This window comes from Protopterus annectens, chromosome 1.part2, assembly GCF_019279795.1.
Source record: "Protopterus annectens isolate FY-2018-M chromosome 1.part2, PAN1.0, whole genome shotgun sequence".
Taxonomy (NCBI): Eukaryota; Metazoa; Chordata; order Ceratodontiformes; family Protopteridae; genus Protopterus; species Protopterus annectens.
In genome coordinates, this window is record NC_056727.1 from 860,066,496 (window position 1) to 860,089,435 (window position 22,940).

Consider the following 22,940-nt stretch of genomic DNA (forward strand, 5'->3'; position numbering starts at 1 on the left):
ATAAATACATTTATATTTGCAGTTACTTTCTGCCACAAGGCGACATATCTTTATTGAATTCAGTAAGGATTTTATTTCATGTTTATCCTCCCACACAGAGGACCAAGATCAATTACTCCTCTACCAAAACCCAACTGCCCTATTTCTTCTGTGATAGCAGGTGCTAGCAGTAGTCAGCTGAAACCAAAGCCATATGGCCCATTTGTTCCTGCCTCTTATGAGCAGCAACTCTACAAATTAGATATAACTAAGAAAAAGTTAGCTGATCAGCCATTTTCTCATTTTATGCATTCTATCTGATTAGGTCCGGTTATTTGGTTATTTCTTTTTTCTGTTGTCACTGTGCAATTATATATTTATCTGCATATTTAACATTTAACTGTACTCACAAACTTTTTCTGCTGTAAATAAAATAAGTTTATCTATTTACCCTTAAAAGCTTGTGGATGATTTTTATTACTTATTTATTAATTGATAACAGGGTACTTGATGTGAATGGTGCATTTCTACTACTACCTATTTCTGGCTGGTCAGACTGTTCTGATTTATTTTAACACTTGTTTTATTGTTGTTTGATTTATTTCTCAAGAGTGGAACAGCAAATGGAGTTCTCTAGTAAGGTAATATGCTGTGGTAGCAGTAAGCTACTTTGGAATAAAACAAAAAGATTTAGTACTGGGAAATATTTCCTGCCTTCCCAGGAAAATAAGTAGTTTGTGTGTGGAACAGTTTACTCAAACTGCAGTTACTGTGAGGAAGGGGACACTGGATGGCAGTGATGCTAGAGGAAAGTGTGAAAGGGGCCTGAGAAGCTTGGCTAAAATACCTTTACTGGTGAGAATTCAGTGTGAAGCCTATTTTGGGGGTTGGATGCTGTAGACCCAAAGACAAGAGCAACAATGTGCACTGCCTGCATGCTATCGATATCAAGCGATCATAGTGATTTTAGTGATTCATTTGTTTGCACATTTTCACTTCAGTCTGCATAGTGCTTGTGGTGTGAATTGTGAGACCATTGGTGGCAGTGGAGTGGAGCTGAGGACCATGGCCCCTGTCCACAGTCATATATTGGTGGCTGTGGTGAATATTTGTTTATTTATTTATTTTTACATTTCTTAAATGGGTACATATTCTGGTCCAAAGACTATTTCTTGGTACAACTCAGGCCATACAGGAAAAAGTAATTCAAGTTAACAGCAGATAAGATACAGTGTTATAATTCCAGGTAAACAGCAAGTAAGATACATTGTTACAACTAAGCAGTCAAGTCAGTTCAGCCAGTGGACGTATTGCAATATATAACAAAAACAGTCAGTAAGATCAACAAATTGGGATGGGACTATTCAGTTATGGTAATTCATAGTATTGTATATATAACAAATGATTGGAATACTATTGTACAAAAGTGATGGCAGAGGGTGTTACATAAAGAAGAGAAGACATTTATAAACAAATTATGGTATGCTTTCTTAGTTTTGAGTTACAAAAATGTAAGACCTTATCATAGTTTTGAGTTTAGCTCAGAAGACAGCAGGAGGTATGATAAGGCTAGGTTAGCCACAACAGTATGTATGTATCTGACTATAAGCACACTGTCCCAATATTTGAAGAACCAGCTATGGTAAGTAGAGTTAACAAAATGTCTAATAGGCTATTCTGATTCTATATGATAAACAGAGAGGAGGAGAAAGCAACACAAGCAATGATAGTGAGGGATAGCAAAGGTGGAAATAGAGCATGGTGGAATAATAGAGTGAGTATAGTGATGGTAATCATTATGTGGCATAGAAGCAGGTGCATTTTGAAGCACTGTAATTAGACTTATTTGGCCTATACAGATTTCTGCATATTCATGCAGGCACAAGAGGTATACAATGCAGAGCAATTATTTTATTTACTGGTATAATAGTTAGAAAACAGGGAGACACAATCTCTGAAGAACACACTAAGATGGCAGTGTCTCAACTGACTAAGGAGTGCAAAACCAAAGGAAGTGTGTTTTCCAGTGTCTCTAAGGAGGACATGATAGTAGGCTTGTGAGCATCTAGAATTAAGCTCATTACATCCACAGAAAACCTAGCAAGGGCTGTGGCTGTGCCACACATAGAAAACATACAATTCCACTCATTCTACTATGGTGTCAAAAACCCAGATGGAGTTAAAGTGACTTGAGCTGAAGATGACATTTTTGGACCTCAAGGCATACGAAAGAATGAAACAGTCCAAGGTGCAAAGGGATCAATAGAAAGCAGAGGAAAGATAAAAGCAGCACAAGCATGAGGAGAAGATGATGAACCTTCACCAAAGGCAAGAGTACTGAGAAGGGGAAAAGATGAACCGCAGATGCCAAGGGCAATAACAAATTCTTCCTACAGTACAAAGATGGGGATGGCTTTGATAATTTTATTTGGACACTAGAAAGGGTATGTAGCCAATAACTAAATGACCAAGGGCAGTAGGTGAGGATTTTACTTCCTCTGCTCATGGGTAATGCAATGCATACTGTATCAAAAATGACTGATGTATATTGAATTTTGGTAAAGCCAATATTAATCGGATTTTTTTATAAAACCAACAAATCTTTATTGAATAACTTTCATGAAACTTAAATAATAGTGAAAACAAAATAGAACTCTGAACTGATAAGTAGAAAACACTCAAATATTTCAACACTGCTAATTACAATTTCTATGCTATTTTAGCAATCTAATTAAGAACAAAATCAAAAAAATTTTAAACTGAAAAAAAGGAAACACGAAAACTTTACTTAAAATAACTTTGCTCAAACAACTCTAAAGGACACTGAATACTGTTAATTCCCAGTGAATATTTAAACCAATCCACCATCTAGATCTACCCCGCCCATCCCTACACCAAAACTCATGTGAAACTGCTTCAACTTCACAGGGACAAAGCACCAATTGTTCAAGATATGTAACCCCAAGGAAGCCATTTCTTTATAAGCCAATGTTTCACCTTCTGTAATTGCTTTTCTTTGCTTCCTTTAATCCCTCAACCAAACACAAAATGACACCATTTGCAGACCTCTCTCTGGATTTCCAACTTTTTGGCATTGCTTTTTTGCTGCTACTACAATTTTCCATCCATTCCCTAAACTCCTACAAACTATAACTTAACATTAACAATGACTCCAATGAGCACACCTTATTTTCTGTCAACCCCATTATCATCTGATGTATCTTCTCATTCCAATCCCTCAGTACCTGGCAAACTAAAAAATGTGTCTCCAGTCCTCCTTTACTCCACTCTGGCATCTTCAGCACTCCTTACATATATCCAGAAACATATTGTTCAGCCTATTTGTAGAATAAAATATTTATGAATACACTTTCAAGCGAATATTCTAAACTTTCTTAACTCAGTAGTTTTCCAATTCACTCCCAATATTTTCCTTCAAGAGTTAGAGGTTATAAATTCATTTAATACTTGGGATCACTCAAACATCCACGATAGCTGCAGACTGCCCACCAGCTTAGTTTTAGCTCTCCCAGCATGAAAACAGAAACTGAGAAAAAAGCAGTGTGTCATACTTATTTGGATAAACTTCAGTTACTGGCTAGTAAGTACACTGCTTGGATGCCCGCAAAAAAGAAATTTGCAGAACCTAAAAGAAAATCAGCCACAAAAGGTGAAGCAAAAATATTGGATCTTATAGCTGTTCAGCAAAAATGCAGTTCAACCTTCAACTTTGGTGCAAAAGATGTTTTTTATTAATTTTATGAAAGCATACATATTCAAATGGACTGGTATTCCACAGCAGGATTAGTTAATTGAAAGGGCACATTGAGTGTATTATCCACAGCTGGCTATGATAAAGCAACCAAAACCTGTATTAGTAAAGATGCAATCATACCTCCAGAAGCAATTGATCCTTACAAAACTGTGGCAGAAGGGAAAGTATTAAAACTGAAGACAGCAGAGTATTTGTAGAAAATAATTATTCACTGCACACCAGGCAGAAGAGAATCAAAATTATCCCAGTAATCAGGAAATTTCAAAATGTAGGTACTCCTGTACCCAGACATCTTCAGAGTATCTTCCCTGGAGGATCAAAGGCATTTTGATGCAGAACAGAGGAAATAAAAAAGTTTATCAAACAAAAAGTAAGTCAGAAAGCATAATGGGACTCTATTTCTAATTCTTCTGACAATTAAGTTCATAAAGAGACTTTTCCAGTGAAACCTTTTCCAATGTTGCAAAGGAACATGCTTGAGAGAAAGAAAGCAAAGAAATGACTAGAAGAATCAGGAGTACCTTGGACTTGAATCGGAGTCTAGTGCTTGGGAGATGGAGATGATCAGGAAGGAGACCAATACTGAAATTAGTGAATAAATGTGAAATTAAAAAGCATCAATTACATTTCTTAATATGGCTTTCAAATTAAAGTGGCTAAGAAAAGATTGAACTTTTGTTGTCTTTGTTAAACTTGTGGGTGGGCTGCTAAGCATAAACATTGCACTATGTCTTTAATGTTTAGAAAGACACTAAAGGGAAAAAAAGAAGTAACTGCATACAAAACAATTTTTGTTCTTATTGTTCGCACAGACCATTTTATGATATAAACTGCATATTACACAGTAAAGCAGTTTTGTATAGTGTGAAGTCACAGGTGTTTTATGAATGGGGGAGTCTTTTTATTAACTATTTTGTGTGCTAAAGACATTAAAGTAAACAAGCACCTCTTTTAGTAGTAAGAAACAGGTTTTGCAGCGTAATTTGACAAAAAGGTTAGACAGAAGGAAGTTTAAGTTAATGTAATGCAGTGATCTTGTGCTGCTGGGGTGGGGATAGGGTGTAAAAGTGTACTGATTGCATAGAGTTTTCAGAAACTCAAAATTCATATGGATAAGACCATATGATTGAGTTTCCAAAAACTCAAACATCAAAAAAACCCTCCCAAAAACACAAAAATCTACTTTTTTATGTTTATGCATTGGGTAAGCCCCCCATAGCCCCCCACAGCCTCTGCAAATTATATATACCAACTCTGAGTTTGCACTACAGTGACGAAAAGGATAAATTTCTCAATCCTCACTGTACCATGATCTCCATTCAAAAGCTTTGAGTTTTCAAAAACTCAGTCATATGGTCTCGACCATATGAATTTCAAGTTTCTGAAAACTCAATCAACTGATAGGGATCCGTATGTGTGTGTATATTACATATAGATACAGTTATGTATAACTAAGAAGATTGTTTCCTTTGCTATTGCAAGAGTGACTGTTTAGATTAATGTCCTTGGCTTAAGATACAAACATATTTTTTGTAACCAAATAGGTTTGAAAACTCAGACCAAATGATGAAAGCCATGAAAATCCTAAACTTCATGTCTGCAAATTAGAAAATGTTCTCACTGAAGACAGTTAGCTAAGGGAATTCTGTACATTCCATTCTGAGTGAAATTTATAAAGATTCTTTCATGCATCTAAAAGTTGTTAGCAGTTTTTTTCTCATTGCCGACCACTTTTACATAGACACAAGCTGTCTGGAGGTGCAAACAATTAATCTTGAGAGTTTTGACCAGTTCAGTGAAAAATAAAGTTTGAAATTATGGGAAGCGAATAAGAGATAGTAGCCTTCCTAGTAGCCTTAATACTTTAATGCGTTTAATAGAACAGTACATAATTTAGTTTTATTTAAAGGTAGCCAGTGCACGTTTTCTTGGGCTAAAAATTTATATTTTCTGAAACCATACAAACTGCTTTTCACAAATGAGAAGGGAACAGAGAAAATATAAAAATTAAATTTTTTTTTTTTTTTAAAAAGAATGCATTTATTGAGTCACTCTAAACAGTAAAAATAAGGAAGAGGAGTGAAAACTTTGCAAAAGAAGCTCTGACAAGCTGAGTTCAGAAAAGCATTTGAGGTTGGTTTTGCTGATTGTAATGATGAGATACCAGAAGTAGTAGCAGGAATCAGAAAAAACAACCCTAAATGCATTTCTGAAATCAGCTTGTCTGAACTTCTTTTGCAAAGTTTTCACTCCTCTTCCTTATTTTGTTCACTTTTTAGAGCGACTCAATAAAAATCATTTTTTTAGTCTTTTCTTATATTTTTATGTTTTACTCTTTAGTCTTTAAATAAGCTTGGCATTTTCTCCACTGTCTTGCTAATGACAGAGGGACAATATTTTACTTAAAGACTAAAATATTGGCCCTCTGTCATTATTTTTATTCTTTAAGTAAAATATTATTCCTCTGTCATTATAACACAGTCCTTCCTAAACTCCTTACAACCATAGCTTGAGACAATACAGCAAAATAAATGGTAAACAGATGGATGAGTTATAAAGTCATTAGTAGCCCATTATATTATTTGGAGGAGGACAGAAAGCAGAAAAAACAAAAAAAAAAACTATGCTATTACAGGAAAAACATGTAAAGTCTACAGTGTTATTGACTGGAGGTCAGGAGTGAAAAACAGAGTTCTGGTGGTATTTGAGATGAATCCCCGAGCCACTTGCTGTCTTTGTAAAATGCACAAAAGTGATTTCCCTTAAAATACATGTCAAAAGATTTTTTTTTGCTAATCGTAATTCCTTTTTACAGTAAGAATACAGTATTTCTAAAAGCAGAAAAACTTAATGCTGTTTTCTCAACAATGATGAGAATTCATGCTTTGTGTGTAAGTGTATACAGATGCACACATTTGTCTGTGTATGCTAGACATCTGCATGTGTGTGTGTGTGTGTGTGTGTGTGTGTGTGTGTGTGTGTGTGTGTTTTTGTATTATCTTGCTAATGACAGCGGGACAATAATTTCCTTAAAGACTAAAATAGTGTCTTTCTCATTATTTTTAGTCTTTAAGTAAAATAGTGTCCCTCTGTAGCTCTGTGTTTTATTCTGCAGTCTTGCTAATGACAGAGGGACCATATTTTAGTCTTTAAGCACATAAATGATGTAGGAAGATATGAGATTATGTGTCTGTGTGTGTGTGTCTGTGTGTGTGTGTGTGTGTGTGTGTGTGTGTGTGTGTGTGTGTGTGTGTGTGTGTTTTTCCTGTCACATCTTTGTGGGTCTATCAGGGATGTCCCTAAATATTAGGGACAGCTAAGAGGTGTGGTGATCATGGGAATTCCTTTTCCATGATTTAAGAATTCTCCCCCAACTCCTAGATTTACTCTGCTATATTGATTTATGGACTAAATGTAGTGTAGACTACTGACCAAAATGGAAGATATTAATTAACAGTTTGATGTAGGATATTTATGTATTTATTTATTTAACATTTGTTGACCAGGAAAGTTCAACTAGGACACAGCCTATTTTAGCAGAGGCACAGGGAGAAACACTCCAGACACGTCTTTGGAATGTGGGAGGAAACCAGCATACCCAAAGGAAATCCATGTGAACACAGGGAGGATATGCAGACTCCGCACAGAGTGCATTCCAGCCATGTATAAAACCAGAGAACCACTTGCTGTGAGGCAACAATGTTAACCACTGCACAACTATGCCCCCAAGTATATGGATGGTAAAATAAATGGATATACACTGACAAGTTGTATGCAATGGTTTATACTTTTTTTTTCTTTTTTTGCCACCTATATGATTTCTTTAGGGTTCATTTCAAAGATAAAGTCACAGCTGATATTCAGGGTTTGTTGTAGTCGCAATCTCCCACTAGAGTACTGTAATCCAAAGGTCTCTTGGGGTTATAGCTGGAGAGAATTTTCACTTGTGAAAAAATCCACATAAAGGACTGCTGAAACCTTCACAACCACAGGATTGCTAGCTTTAAATCTTCAGTGAAATACCGTCTATCCCCTGTTTGTAATTGCCTCTGAAATTAATAGGCAAACAGCAATCTACACAAAGCATTTATCTGCGAATGTACAAAAGGTATTTTTGACATGAAGGATGACTGACACCCATTTCTATACAGGAAGTGTCCATACATGTTTGAACATTTAAGCGTGCTTCTGACTGGGAGCCAAGGTGTCAATTGAGTAGTGGGGCTGGAGAGGCATAGGGTTTGATTTTCTTTTGGTAGCACTTGGCAGGAGGCGTGACTTGTTTGGCTTCACTGTGTTGAAAGAGTCAAGACTTGATAGAAGGCTCAGGACTGACAAGTGAATTGCACCTGAGACACAATTGTCTGAGCACACCAAACACATAGGAAAGGGGGTGGAGTTCTGACATCACCAAAAATATTTATGTAAACTGACTTGCAAATACTGGATGCATATCACGATAGATTCCCTTAGGTTGAACTGCTGAGCTGAGTTGTTTTACTATGTTGGGACTGCTGCAGAATTAGCTCCCTTTTATATATTTTACAGAATTATAGGTAAATGACAGAGACTCTCAGATGCACTAGTGGATTTGTAACAAAGCTACAAGGAAACTTGTCTAGAAGTGCAAGTTAATTTTGCTAAGAACAATGCAAGATTAGCACAAACACAATTAACAGGACAAATCTGTGTGTGCGTGTGTGTGTGTGTGTGTGTGTGTGTGTGTGTGTGTGTGTGTGTGTGTGTGTGTGTGTGCGTGTGTGTTGTCTTGCTAATGACAGAGGTACAATTTTTTACTTAAATACTAAAATATTGTCCATCTTGTTATTATTAGAATGCTTTTTATTGAAATTGGTTTAGTGAGAGAACCACAGAGAGGCAGAGCCACAAAGACAATTTCAATAAAAAGCATTCTAATAACAATAAAAGTAACAGACAGCAAGCAATGTAAGGCGAGCACAAGATCTAACATTCTTTAGCATGGGTAATCTTACTTTTAAATTTGGTTATGCCAGTGGGTACAGCTGTATATCTGGGGAAACTGTTTTTAACTGGAGGGTTACACTTCATTTGTTGAAAATGTACAAATGGTTTTGTGTTTGTTCTAAGTTAACAAAAGATGGAAGGGTTTTCATTAAAGCAAAAAGTCTTGAAAAATGTGACATAATTTCAAACGGAGATGAGAATAAACAACTATATAAAAGATCAGCCTGCCAAACATTTGTGTAAGCATGTAAGACAAAAGCTGGACATACACTTTCAAAAAAAAAAAATCTGTCATGTTTAATAAGGGTCCACAGTATCTTACATGTACAGAGAAAAAGGAAAGAATACTAAATTATAGTAAGCAATGCTGCAGCAGACACATCTGAAAGGAAATCAACATAAAAATGTGACAGAGAGAGGATTTCAGGGTGAATCCAGCAGAATATTAGGGAAAAAAGGAAAATGTGAGTAATAATATTGATTGCTAGAGGGGCTCAACAGTGACAAAAGAGGTAGTAAGAGGCTACTGGCAAGGAAAGAGGCTTTCGCAGGTATCTAGTTACAGTACACCAAAAACTGCTATTATGGAGCTTAACAAAATTTGGGGAGAAAAAAATTCAACTTTCAGCCGGGAATATTACTTACAGATGGGGACAAGAATTTGATTTGCAATAGTGATGGCGTACTGGGGGAGGTAGAAGGAAAAATATAACAAAAGAGGGTATATTAGTTAAGACAGGAGGGGATGCAATTAAAAAATGGTTGCATCTAATCAATTTTCAAGAAAGTCTCCAAGATTGCATTCCTGCAGAAGTTTGGATGTTAGGAGGAAAGATAGCGATACAGATCTGGAAGATTTTATTTAACACCATTTTAAAATAAGGAGAAGCACCAATATCTTAGAAGAAAGCTAACCCCAAAGGGGGTAAAGACACACCAGACCCAGCATCATATAGACCCATTTCAATTTTAAACCATGATTATAAAGTGTCCATGTTTATACTAGTTAAGAGAATGGCAAATGTGTTGCCAAAATTGATAGATATTGATCAGTGTGGTTTTGTGGAGGGAAGGCAAACATTTGACAAAATAAAAAGAATAATGATAATCCAGATAAATTATAGCTGTTGTTGGTAGGTCTTGATGCAGAAATTCATTCTGTAGAGTATGCTGGGATTTTATGAGTAGGGCAATGGAAGCATTTGCATTCCCTGATATAACAGTAAGATTAATTAGGAGATATATGAACTACTGGAGGCAATAATTAAAGTAGGAGGGGTCCTCAATAATAAGTTGTGTTTGCACAGAGGAATCAGGCAGGGGTGTCCTCTTTCCCTATTGTTATTTTCTTTGTATTTAGAGCCAATGACAAAGAAAATAAGGCACTCAGAAATTCAAATATATATTTGTTATGGTAATCAAGAAAAGTTAGCTGTATCTGCAAAGTATATTATTTTGTACTTAATAAATCCAGAATAGGTCATCTCAATGTTATGGAAATGTGTGAGGCAGTTTCAAGTCTTCTTAGGATATAAAATTAATAAGACATTAGGTCTACCAAATCAGAGATAATTTAAATTCAAGCTAAAACAACCACTTAAGACAAGCAACTGTCCATGTAACAAACACGCTAATTGCAAACAACCATGCTATAAGCCCAACATTTATCTTTTCTTATCTGCTCCTTCTCTATCATCTTCTTGCAAAAATGTACCTGTAATCTCCTGATTACTACTCATATCTAAAAAACTTTCTACTTACAAATATGTATATATGAATATATGAAAATGAAAATATAAATGAAATTTGATAACAAACAATCCTAACAAATGTAAAACAAGGGGAAAAATACTTTCCCTGGAACTGCATTATAAGCAAATGCTTATGTACCACTGGATTCTCATTTATGGCTAGTTCTATTTCTCTCCTGAATTTTTTTCTGTTATCATCCTTACATTGTTTATTGCATAATATTCTATTACCTGTTGCACTATTGTATTGTATTGTATTTTACTATTACATTGTATAGTAGTATATGGAGCTTTTCTCCCCAGGCCTCCTCTGAAAATGGATCACCCACACAGTCGGACTTTCCCAGTAACCAAATATCCAATAAATAAATAAATAAAACAAAAGTGATAGCCATAAATTATGCAACCATTTGTGACTTAGTTCAGCAATACCCATGTTTATGGGAACATTATGAAATATTTAGGAGTATGGAGTAAAAAGGCTTCTGTTATGGCAGCTAAGGATATGTGAGAACAGTAAAACAAGAAGAGTGCTATGGGCTAATGGAGTGAACAACCAGCTGTTTTTAGAAAACTCAGCTTTATTCCGCAACACAAAAACACCATAAACGCACTTATCCACACAGCTCGCGTTTTCGTCCACACTACTTGGACTTCATCAGATAACCCATTAATTAACACAATCGCTTCTTAAATAAAACAGCCAAATTACACAAACCAATAAAATTCCTAAATACAATTTAAAATGTACTAATCAGATGTTCTCATTGGGCTCATGAATATTAATATATATATAAATATATGATGAAATAAAACAAGTTTTTTACAAGTGATTATACTATCAATCTGTAAAAAATATTTTATAAAAACCCTAAAATCTTTAATATCAATAAATAATAAATTATATATATTAAAAAAGAATTCTAAAAGATTAAAATATTTATATAAAAAGTACTTGCAAATATATACATGCATACTTTTTAACTGAGTTTTCTAAAAACAGCTGGTTGTTCACTCCATTAGCCCATAGCACTCTTCTTGTTTTATTGGTGACTTTTGAGTGCTAGTCACAGTTTTTTTGTGCTTGATTGTTTCAGTGGAACGGGCTATGGAGAGAGCTTCTCCGACGAACTATAAGGGACAGGAAGAGTTGGGTCAATCACGTAAACTGATTGGCCAACTCACCGAACTGATTGATTTACTCATGCCACTCTGCTGTTCCTTGGTGGGAGGTCGCTTGGATCTTTTAAATGCGACAGGAAGTGGAACCGAAGGGTTAGCTGGTCCCAAACACAAAAGGAAAAGAGAACTTATAGGCGATAATTCGGATGGTGGTGACCGGAGTTAACCGAATGGTGTTACTTTTAATCCAGCGGCTACACAGAGGATTTTTGAAGGGGATGATACTGAGATAGAGAACACCAACATGACTGACTTATTAAGTAAATCTAAAGTGCCGATGCACAACCAGGCACTTTCAGGTACTGTTCATGTTATTAAACACAAAGAAACAAGTGAATGGTTAAACGTTAACTACTTTTTCAAATGGACAAAGGAGGGCCATGTGGGCCGCCTAATGGGGACTCTTACTCTGTGAAACTGGATAAAATTTCCAAGTTGATGTTTAAATATAGATCACTTTGTATTGAAAACGCTTATCTTATGGACTGTATTAACAGAAATGTAGTCCCGAAAGGGCTAAGGGTGTGGAAATACCCTAATAATGTTCAGTCGGGCTCTGTTTTTCATAATGAACTATTGGAAGTTTTCAACGTGTGGACTTGATGTTTTAAAACTTATTATTAAGGAGAATGGTCGAAAAAAGGATATATTAAAGGGAGAAATAGATGAGTTGGATATTCAGATTAAAGAAGATCTTATTTTTGGGATAAAAGAAGAGAAGGAGAAATATTTTAAACTAAGGAGTGATATTGATGCAAAATGTAATGACTTAATTAATAGGAAAATGAATAAATTAAAGAGGGAAATGCAGGATTATGAGAATAAAGTTAGTTACCCTAAGCCACCGTATATGAAGTGGGAGAACTATGGACACAATACCAAAGGGCAGGATAATAGCAACAATCATGATGAGATGCCAAATGAATGGAATGTTTATGACTATAATCAGGAATATCCACCATTAAATAGAGAGGAAGGATATAGTAACCAACAGCGATATAGGAATGGAAATTTTCAGAAAAGGGGGGGGGTACTAGATCTATATACCCCACTCCCAAAAATAACAGATGTTAATTTTGATGAAATAGTAGTTGAAGGGTATAAAAATACCTATAATGATTTTTCTATTTATGACTTTAGTAGTATCATCTTAACTAAGGGACATTTTAACCTTTTAAGTAAGGGCCTGAAATATATTCCATATACACAGGGGGATCTAACCAGAACACTTTTAGATATCAAACTCTTTTTAAGGAAAATAAATTTGGAAATTTTATTTTCTAAGAATAATACAAAAAATATAATATATGTTAATCAAGCCTTGGTATGTAGAACTACCTTTAACCCCCCCTTACATCCTCAATTAAGGAATTTAGAAATTATCTTGGAGAAAGAAGTGAGAAATTCACATAAGAAAACTAAATATAAAAGCAACCTAAATAAAGAGGAGAATGAGATTATGGATAAGTTGAAAAGTAATTCCCAAGTTAGAATTATGAAACCAGATAAGGGTGGGGGGATTGTTATAATGGATAATATTATTTATGAGGGGAAAATTAACCAAATATTATGGGACGAAGTGAAATATGCCTGCGTTTCAAAAAATGAAGTGAATTTGGCATACCATAAAATAGATATGCTATTAAAAGACATGTTATATGAAGATGTTATAAATAATAAAACTTATAATTTTTTGAACGTAGTGAAACCCAGAATCCCTATTATTTTTGGTATCCCCAAAATTCATAAAAATGTTGAAGACCCCCCCACTCAGACCTATAGTATCGGCGGAAGGATCCAAAACCCTTCCATTAGCAAAATATGTAGATTCAAAGGCCAAACATATCTGGGTGAACAATAAAGTTATACTTAAAGACTCATGGGACTTATTAAGAGAAATTACTCCTGAACTATATACTGATAATTTAATATGTGTTACTATTGACATTATTGATCTTTTTTCTTGTATACCCTATGAGACAGGTATCCAAATGTTTGAAGATATTTTGTTTCAGGATAATAAATTGACCCATGATGAAAAGGTAGCTAGTATAGGACTTATGGAGATGGTCCTTAAATATAATTTCTTGATTTTTAATGGAGAATATTTTCAGCAAACACAAGGGGGTGTCTATGGGTGCAGCATGTGCCCCCACTTTTGCGAATTTAGTTTTAGCAAAGTGGGAGGAGAAATTTGTTTTAAATTCTAAATTTAGTACTTGTTGGACCTTATACCGTAGATTCTTGGATGACATTGTAATATTTTGGACAGGTGGTTACGATGTGTTCATTGAATTTATGACTTATATCAGTACCACCACTAATTTCCTTATATTTACCTATAAGACCTCGTATGACACCCTTCAATATTTGGATGTGGAAATATACAAGGTAGATAAGAACTTTGAAACCAGAATTTATAGGAAAGCTACTTTTTGTAATTCATTCCTCCATTTTAACAACGCACACCCTTTACATTGCAAAAAGAATATAGTAAAAGGGCAATTTGTTAGAGGATGTCTCATGACTAGTTTAGAATTAGATTTTATTAAGGAATGTAATTTACTGGAGAAAATGTTTATGGATAAAGGATATCCTAACGATTTTGTTAAAAACATTAGGATGGAGGTAGAGAAAGGCAGAGAAAATAAATTTAGACCAATAAAGGGGGTAGCAAGTGATAACTGTGATGAAAGGTATGAAAGTGGAAATAAAGGAACTAATAATGAATACCAACAAGCCCTGGTATTGGAATATAATGCAATTAATTACAAGGTTAGGGAAGTTTTTCAGAGGGAATGGGAAAGATTTATTTCCCTTACCGATGTTGATGAAATAACTAAAGTAGTACCGAAAGTGGTCTATAAGAACTCCTACAGCTTAAGGAAAATTTTAGGGAGTAATAACAAAGAAGTAGGTAGTAGTATTCATGATAATACCCACCTATTGGAAGGAAGAAGGAAACTAGGAACATTCAAGTGTGGGAGATGTAATCAATGCGAATATATTACTAATAAAGGTGAAATTTATTTGGATAGTAGGAATAGGTGGATAAAAAGTAAAGGGTATTATAATTGTGATACCAAAGGGTTAATATATCTTGCAATATGTCAAAAATGTAAATCGTTCTATGTGGGTAAAACGGAAAGAACATTAAGAAGAAGAATATATGAACATATATATGAAATATCTAAAGCAAAATATACTAATGCATTATATAAGCATTCTAGAGAATGTGAAGGTTATAAATTCTTCTTTTATGTATTGGAACAGATTAGGAGAGATATTAGAGGTGGCCCTTGGGAGGAGCAAGTAGAATATAAGGTGGCAAATTACCCTGGAAGCAGCTAAAATACCAGGGTTAAATGATTATATTTCTATATTGCCATTACTAAAGCTAAGGGCTTCTAAATTGTGAGAGGTGTAATTTCCACATATGACAGTAGATGGTGGTAGTCCCTCATTTAAAAAGTATGCATGTATATATTTGCAAGTACTTTTTATATAAATATTTTAATCTTTTAGAAATCTTTTTTAATATATATAATTTATTATTTATTGATATTAAAGATTTTAGGGTTTTTATAAAATATTTTTCACAGATTGATAGTATAATCACTTGTAAAAAACTTGTTTTATTTCATCATATATATATATATATATATATATATATATATATATATATATATATATATATATATATATATATATATATTAATATTCATGAGCCCAATGAGAACATCTGATTAGTACATTTTAAATTGTATTTAGGAATTTTATTGGTTTGTGTAATTTGGCTGTTTTATTTAAGAAGCGATTGTGTTAATTAGTGGATTATCTGATGAAGTCCAAGTAGTGTGGACGAAAACGCGAGCTGTGTGGATAAGTGCCTTTATGGTGTTTCTGTGTTGCGGAATAAAGCTGAGTTTTCTAAAAACAGCTGGTTGTTCACTCCATTAGCCCATAGCACTCTTCTTGTTTTATTGGTGACTCTTGAGTGCTATTCACAGTTTTTTATATGTGAGAAGAGACAAAACAAAATATAATACAAAAATTGAGAACCAGGATGTTCTTATTCATGGAAATGGATAGTAATATATAAACAGTGAAAACATTTTAGTTCCTTTAGTTTTATATACAGGTTAGTCATATTTTTATCAACCACAAGAAAAAATGTGGACAATGGTCAAATAAGAATTGAAGGAATTTATCTGGGTGAGAAACAGGGCAAAAATTAAGTGGTATATGCTGATCCTCCCAATAGAACAAGGTGAGTTAGGATTACATTATTTGAATAGATATTTCAGAGCTACACAATTAAGGCTCATATACAAAACACAAGCAGAAGGCTATAATTCAAAGTGGAAAGGGATGTTGAAGCAGGGAATGTTCAAGAGATTGGGATTTTGGATATAAATACTTAAGGAGAGTAATAACCAGTATACTGAATATTAATTTCATAAAGTTTCAGAAATTATTCTAAGAACTAAGCCAACACATAAATGGAGAAAGGAGAAAGGTGATTTTGCCAATAGGGATTACTGCAAGTAGGGTACAGAAGATAAGCAACAGGAGGCTAAAATTTACTGGAGAAAAGTGGGAAAGGAGCCAAGGTACTGAGAGTGAATAATTACACATGGAAAGGTACTAGAGTGGGATGAGGCCAAGAACATGTTTGGGCTGCAGGTCAGAGACAGTGTTCCCTATCAGGGACTTATATCAGAGTTGAGGGAAACAGAAACCAAAACGGGAGTCCTAAGTGAAAGACCTGATCTGGTAGAGTTTTTAGTCAAATCTAGAACAGAAGTTGTTGTCAGAAAGAACACAGTACGGCATATAAAATATTGCATGATAGCTATAAGAATCAATAAGGGAAAAGAGAATGGAAAAGCACTATACAAGAGAACAATGGAAGGACATATGTATGGCTCCAAGAAGGTTAAGGATTTCTGCTTGGAAGTGTTTGCATAGGTATTTTTTATTCCCCAAGCAGACCTCAAATAATTTTTCCTCAGGTAGACAGCAAATACTGGAAGTGTGATGGGTAGGAAACAGAGAGCTGGAAACATGTTTTTTGGGAGTGTAGTGAGTGGCAAATTTAAAACATTCCCTACAGAGTACGCTGTCAGAAATACTGGAGAAGCATGTGGCTATAACTAAGTAAATAATTCTTTTGAGCTGGGAAGCAGGATCTAAATTACCTAGTCATAGTAAGGCCTTATTAAGTTTAATTGTACTAGCAGTTAAAAAGCAATTATTACAAAACGGAAATTAAAACCTAAGCCAACTATATTTGAAGTGTTGAATATTGTAAAAGAGATAAAAGAACTGAACAGGGATATTCAGAAAAGGGAAGGAGCAAATTATACAGAAATAAACAGCATTTGTGGGAACAATACAAGCAGAATAATGTTCAGGAGGAAGAATAAGGTTTAAGGGAAGGCAGGAATTGAGTGATTTATGTAATGTTGGACTGAATGACAGTTGTTAAAAAGTGAAAACATTTACTGTATAGTATGTGTGTAAATGGAAAATGTTAATATGGTTTTGTTTTCTTTTCTATTAATATATGCATGCTATGACTTAAGTGATATATCTTAATAAAGGTGTCTAAAAAAGACTTGGAGAACCACCCCTTCCTCATTTTATCCATCTCCTCTACCTGCAGCTCCCTGAACAGTCTATACAGTTTTGAAATTAAACTCTTTCTCCCTTCCTTCCTAAACTCCACTATCTAGCATATGAGTCCTGACTGATTTTGCTGATTTCTATCCATCCAAGGCAGCCAAAACTCAAGAAGAGCCCATCTGGAAAGTGAAATATTCTCCTAATTTTCTGCCAGGATAATATCTCTACACTTTAATTAACTGATCCAAGTATTTAATCAGCAATCCTCTGCTACCCCACCACCCAACAGCTGTTTGTGCATCTACATATTTTGTTCTTGTTGTAATAGGTAATATCTCAGGCCTCCATTCCTGCCAGACTTTTAGTTGAAATATTTTGCTAACTTCCTGACTAACCACATGAAGCAGTGGGGGAGTTACTACTTGTGCATGCCTGCCCCACAGAGCTTCAAAATACTGTATTTTGCAATCTAGTGTTTCTTTACTTTTATCATTTTTAATCATAATACTTCACAACCAGAAGACTGAATTCGGGATAAGTATGTTAATTGCACTGCTGTTATATATTGCCTCATATCTGGTACACCTAAGCCCTCCTTCTCTTTAATTAATATCATTCTGTTCCATCTCAAAGAGGGCCTTCTCTAGTCCAGATAAAATCCCTAATATGCTTAAGCATACTATCTTCTGCCACCCTAAGGGGATGCCAAAAAGACTAATGAAAACAATATGCAGAGTGTCAAATGCCAATTAAATACTGCACTCTACTTCAAGTCTAATGGTAGGAACTTCTAGAGCTTCAAATCTTTACATAGTTTCCCAATTTGTCTTTCAGAAGTCACTTCTAAGATTCCAAATGCATCTCTTTCAGCCACATACCCCAATACCTTGCTCCTACTTCCCTTTCCTTCCTTTTCACTCATATCTCCTAGGGTTCTCTAACTACTACTAAATTCACCCCTATTATTTGTGTTTTATCTTCATTAAGCTGGTTTACTGATAACTTACCAAAAACATCCAGTAATTTCTGTACTCCAGTAAATCCTCCACTTGGTTAGTCAGTGCCAGTATAACATCATCTGCATAAAGAGTAATCATCATCACTTAAGTTCTTCCATTGATAGCCTCTGTCTTAAGACTCCCTATCAGAGCTACCAAGGACTTAATATAGACTGCAAGCAACTGACAGAAAAGAGGACATCCCTGCTGAGTACCTCTCATTAATGCAAACATTCTGGAGAGTTTAACTAAGATCTTAATCTGCACCTTGGCAACATTATACAGCACCTTCAACAAGAAGATGAAATGCATTTAAGCTAAAACTTCAAAGAGCTACAAAAGCCACCTTTTGGTTGTATGCTGTATAACCATCAAAATTCTGTTAATATTGTCCAAGGTTTTCCTACCCAGCACAAACCCACATTGGTCCTTATCAATTATACTTGGAAGAATACTAGATAATCTATTTGCCAATATGGCCAGGAAGATTTTACAATCATGATTTAGAATAGTAATCAGTCTATAAGATTCTGGGTTTTCCAAATTTTCCCTTCTTTTGGCATCAACTGTATTATATCTTTTAGCCATGAAACTGGCCGGTGGGCACCCTCTGATATCTAATTAAGCAACTCCTCCCAAATGTCTATTTTTCTAGTCTTCTCTTCTAACCAAAATTATATTGGAAAACCATCACTTACAGGTGACTTGTTCCTCTTTGGACTAGCTAATGCTCTCATAATTTCTTGTTATGTAATTCTAGTTATTAATCTTTGCCCTTCCTCATCTGTCAACTCATTCAGACACATCCCTACCAAATACCATCTTATTCCTTCTCACTTAGAGCTTTTCTACCTTATTTAACTTCTCACATTTCACAAATTCTTGACTTATTTCTTCCTGATCTTCTGCAGTTTCCTTTCCCTCTGCTATTAATTTCCAGACCACTCAGTCTACTTTCTGTTGCCTTAACTGCGCCACCAAAAACTTTGTAGCCTTTGGCAAAACCACTAAATATAACTCTATGGCTGTTGTACTCTGTGCCATAATTCTCTTGTTGCCTCCTCTCCTACCACTACATCTTAGCTTGCAGTAGCTCAGTTTTCCCTCTTTAGGTAATAGGTCTCTCTCACTTACTCTTTCCCTCCTAACCTATTTTTGCACATGGCATTTTAACTCCTCCTTCAACCTGTCCCAACTTCCCAAAGAGACCCCCCCCCGGTATTTGCTGTCCTCCTCTGCAGCATTATTTTTACTGCTAGGTCAAACTCGTGTTTTGCTATCAGGAATAATGGGAACCTCCAATGCATGACAACAGCCCACCTTCTTCTTATACTTAAAACAACTTTACCCTTGCGTGATTAGAATGTAATAAATGTGCCAGGCCCATCTCCTCTATGTCCCCTGTGTTGTCCCTCAAAATATAGCATTTATCTAGCCTAGACAGACAATTCCACTTTAATCTTTAGTGCGCATAGCCACTCTTGTGTCTGCCTAGGACATATACCCCATGTATCCACTAACCCTAATCTCCCCAACTGATTTTTATTACTCTTTCTTTCCTCATACATGTTGTCCTTCTTTTCATTCCTATGGTGTCCCATGTATTAAGTATAAAAAGTTCCAGTCATTGGACATCGGCAAACACAAAAACACACAAAACAGGCAGCACCTACCATGAAACATACAAGGGTGGAAGAGTTGGCATAATATTTAAGGTCTTCACCTCACAGTCACATGGTACAGGGTTTGATTCTGGCCTTTGGCTATGGTTATGAACCTATGAGTCACATTGTTTCGAATCAAAAGCCCATAAAGCAAGCCACCACACCCAGTCTAATATCCTAGTCATAGGTGACTCTGTAGTGAAGCACACTGATGCACTACTCACCAGGCTGCCAAGAAGAGGGTTACAGCCATTTACCTATCAGGTGCCAGGATTTGGCACAATACACGTGCACTCAAATCCATACACCACGCATACACATATGACACAATCATACTAAATGTGTGTGTAGATGACTTGAGACATACCAATCTGAAACATATGAAGACACAGTGATGGAGCTCTTGGAATATGCGTCTGAAGCAGGCATGAGCCTAGTATTGAGCAGCACTCTACTGTCACTAAGAATGATGGTACAATGTGAACAAAAGATTATTGATCTCAATAACTGGCTTAGCTTCTGGTGTCATTCTAATATCTGCCTAGCAGAAGATTGTAGACAGTCATAACTCCTTTGCCAGGGATGGCTTGCTCCTATCCCCCACATATTTCCTACATTGGCTAAATCCTTATCCTTTCCCATAATGCCTTTTTAAGTAAAATCAGTCTTCTATACCTTCCAACATAGCAAAACAGAATATGGATAATGAAAAGGTAAATGTGGTCTTAACTCCATATCCATCATCTCAATACTCATTGGAAAAGATAATAACATGGAATTCCTGCATGTCCTATGTACTGTTAGCAAAACCCCTTATCATACCATAGCTAATTATAAGACCCTCCTATATGCCCGCCTCAGCCCTTTACGCCTACCTAACTAGCATGAAGTCCCTCTGTATTAAGCCAAACGCTATTCTTCTAGGAGACTTCAAGTACTCCTCCATTAACTGAGTGACTTATACAACCTCAAACATATATGTTCATCAATTTCTAGACTTCATTAATACAAGCTCTCTAGACTAGCAAGCCCACACCCCAATAAGAGGTGATAAAATCCTGGACCTGGTATGGGACAGCTTTGTTCTCCACTAATTGTCACTTCCTTCCTGGTCAAATCAGACCACAAATGAGTCATATTCACCATAAGACTGAATCCAGAAGCATTCTCCAATAACTCTATATTCAGATATTATGCAAAGTCAAAGCTGTTAAAAATGAGTGACTGACTAAATTCAGAATCCCATTCCAAACTACCTTTTCATGAAACAGTCATTATCCAGGAATTGGATGTGAATGGTAGGTGGTGCGTTTTTGCATCCCAATGTCTCCTTTTCACAAAACCTGTCCTTTTTCTAAATCTATATGGCCCATGTACAAGGCAGCAAGATTTTGTTCTTGAAATTTATAACATACTGAGTAGCTTCCCAGATTACTATTATATATTGGGTGCTGACTGGAACACAGTAACAGATCTGATATTTAATGGAACCAGCAAGTCTAACTCATAAAATAGTCAAGCTTCACTCGCTTTAGCTGACAATGTCTGACCTTAATCTCATAGACCCTTGTTCTTTTGATGATAATATCCCACTAAAAAATAGATTTACCTGTTATTCAAAATGCTATAACTTTTGGTCAAGACTTGATTTCTTTCTAATCTCAGAAGTCTTCCTGAAAGGAAAACTAGAATACCTATCAGAACCTAGGTTTTTCGTGGACCATTCCAAAATTACAATAAAACTTGAGTGGTCTAAGAGAGTAAATTCAAGATCTTTCAGCAAGAATTTGTCTCTGAATCCTAATTTATTATATAAGATGGATGTGATCCTTGAAATAACAAATATATTAGAAGAATAGAAAATAATCTAATGAATGTTAATATCACTTATGATATCCAGTGGGCGGTGTATAAAGCTAAAATAAGGGGGGGTCTTAATACAAAAAGCAACACACTATAAGAGAATATTTAAAGAGAAGGAGAATAAGTTAATATAAGAAATAAATGAGTTAGAAAAATAAATTTCTAAATAATTATGATTCTAACTTAGAATCTTAACTAAATAAATTGCAAAAAGAACTATAACTACTGCAACACAACAGTATACATTTCAAGAAACGAAATTATTAGCCACATATTCAGAGTGGGTGCAATCCCCCTCAAAAATGTTAGCTAGAATAATAAATATTAAACAGGTAACTACTAAGATATCTTCATTACACTACGAAGGTAAAACATTTTACACTAACCTAGAAATCCTAAAACTTTTTGAAAAAATCTACACAGAGTTTTATGGCCCAATAACCAAGCCTCAAAACTTGAATGTGAGAAGTTTCTAAACTGTCTTAATTTCCTGAAAATTAGTGAATTACAAAAAGAAACTCTCAGAGCCACCTTCACACTACAGGAAATTATAAATGTAATAAACAAACTGAAACCAAATAAGGTTCCCAGTCCAGATGGGCACACTGCAGATTTTTACAAAACTTTTATAAAGAATCTCTCAACTATCCTTCTGAAAATGTTCAACTATATTAGACAGCATGGTATTACTGACCAATATTTAAACAATTCAAAAACAATTTTTATTCCAAAAATAATTGTGATAATTCCAATCCTCTCAACTACAGGCCAATTTCTTTGATCAATGTGGAAATAAAAATTATGTCCTCACTGTTAGCTTAGAGACTTAAGAAAGTTTTGCCTAAGGTTATATCATCAGAACAATCAGGTTTTATGAACAGAAGGCAGACTTGGGACAGTACTTTGTTACTTGATTCCATGAGTCAACTTCTTAAACAATGATGAGTCCATGGTACGCCCTTGTATTGGATGTGTCCAAAGTATTTGATACAATTGACTTAGATTTTTTGTTCGTAACACTGTCTTATTATAATATTCCTAAGGAATTTGTTAATATAATAAAGATACTCTATAATAATTCTTTTACATCTCTCTACATAAATAAAGCAATTTC